The sequence below is a fragment of the Carlito syrichta genome, unplaced genomic scaffold (genome assembly GCF_000164805.1).
Source record: "Carlito syrichta isolate Samal-C Ts95f unplaced genomic scaffold, Tarsius_syrichta-2.0.1 Scaffold301943, whole genome shotgun sequence".
NCBI lineage: Eukaryota > Metazoa > Chordata > Mammalia > Primates > Tarsiidae > Carlito > Carlito syrichta.
In genome coordinates, this window is record NW_007246039.1 from 107835 (window position 1) to 109970 (window position 2136).

The following is a 2136-nucleotide window of genomic DNA, read 5'->3' on the forward strand; positions in this document are numbered from 1 at the left end:
GAGTCTCAGTCCGTCGCCCAGAATGGAGTGCAGTGGCCACTCCCGGCCACCACAGCCTCGACCTGCTGGGCTCCGGCGATCCTTCCGCCTCAGCCTTCCGAGTAACCGGAACTACAGGCACGCGCTACCACGCCCGGCTGATTTTTGATTTATTGTAGAGATGAGGTCTCGCTGCCCAGGCGGGTCTCGAACCCACGGGCTCAGGCAATCCACTCACCTCAGCCTCCCAAAGGCGCGGGATGACAGGCTGAGCCACTGAGCCCGGCTGGGCATCTTTATCTAGACACATCACAGACACCCCAAACTCAGCATCCCAAAACTGTTAACATCCTCTTCATCCAAACCTGCTCCTCCTCCCAGGCTTCCCCTACTGTGAGTAGCACCACCATCAATCCAAGGGCTGGAGAGGAAAGCTGGACGCCATTTCTGACATGTTGCTTTCCCATCCCAAACACTCTGGAGTCATCAAAGCCAAACCCTGCTCCTGGTCGGGCTTGATGGCTCAGCCTGTAATCCCAACACTTTGGGAGGCCGAGGCAAGTGGATTGCCTGAGCCTGCAGGTTCGAGACCAGCCCGGGCAACTTGGCGAGACATCGTCTCTACAATAAATCAAAAAATTAGCCAGGCGTGGTAGCGTACGTCTGTGGTTCCAGCTACTTGTAAGGCTGTGGCGGAAGGATCGCTGGAGCCCAGCAGGTTGAGGTTGCGGTGGCCGGAGGGGCCACTGCACTCTAGTCTGGGCGACAGAGTGAGACTCCAACGCAAAAAAAAAAAGAGAAAAAAAATAAATCAGCCGGGCGTGGTAGCGAGTGCCTGTAGTTCTGGCTACTTGGAAGGCTGAGGTAAAAGGATCGCCGGAGCCTAGGAGGTTGAGGCTGCAGTGGTTGTGAGCGTGCTACTGCACTCCAGCCTGGGCAACATAGTGAGTAAAATTAAGTTTGTTTGTTTGAGTTGGAGTCTCACTCTGTCACCCAGGCTGGAGTGCAGTGGCCGCTCCCGGCCACCGCAGCCTCGACCTCCTAGGCTCCGGCGATCCTTCTGCCTCAGCCTTCCGAGTAGCCGGAACTACAGGCGTGCGCTACCACACCCGGCTAATTTTTGATTTATTGTAGAGATGAGGTCTCACCAAGTCGCCCAGGCGGGTCTCGAACCTCCGGGCTCAGGCCATCCACTCACCTCTGCCTCCCCAAAGCACGGGATTACGGGCTGAGCCACCGAGCCCGGCGAGAATCTGCATTTCTGACAGGCATCTCTAGGGGAATCTCCCAGAGGAATCCAGGCTTTTGCTGCAGATGCAGTAAGGCTGTGATCATACTTCGAGTGCCGAGATTCTCTGCCCTGTCCGATATGGTAGCCACTAGTCACACATGGTTGTCTAAACGATTGAAACAAAATAAAATTTAAAATTCAGTTCCTCGTCCAGGTGCACTACTAGCTCACCCTTGTAACCCCAGCACTTTTGGAAACCACGGCGGGAGGATTGCTTGAGCCCAGGAGTTCGAGACCAGCCTGGGCAATATAAGACTAAGATCAAAAAAAAATTAGCCGGGCGTGGTGGCAAGCACACAGTACCAGCCACCGGGGAGGCTGAGGCAGAAGGATGGCCTGAGCTCAGGAGGTCGAGGCTGCAGTGAGCGTTGACGGTGCCACTGCACTCCAGCCTGGGGGCCAAAGGGAGTCTCCAGCCCGAAATAGTCAGGCCCTCGGTCGCACTGGCCCTTTCAAGCTCTCAGCATCCCCCTGTGGCTACCCTACTGAGCAGCGCGGATCACGAGGCATCTCCACCCGCGCAGAAAGTTCTCCGGGGCCGCGGCGCCCAGACCTCGGCGGGTGGTCCAAAATTGAAGGCGGACCCCGGTGCCTCTCCGCCCCCTGCCTCCAGGCTCCTGCTTCTAGGGAGCATAAAAGACGTCGGGAGCCAGGCGCGAAGCTGTGGGAGGACGGGACAGGGGCTGCTACACTCACGGAGGACGGGGAAGCCGAGGCCAGACCACGGAGAGGTCCCCCAGCCCGGACCCCACGGGAAGCTCTCATCCGGAGCCGGGGGTCTCACCAAGCAGGAGGCGGGCCGAGAGCCTCGAGCCCATTGGCTGCTGGCAGGGGGCGGGTCGCCAGCGCTTCTCTTTGATTGGCTG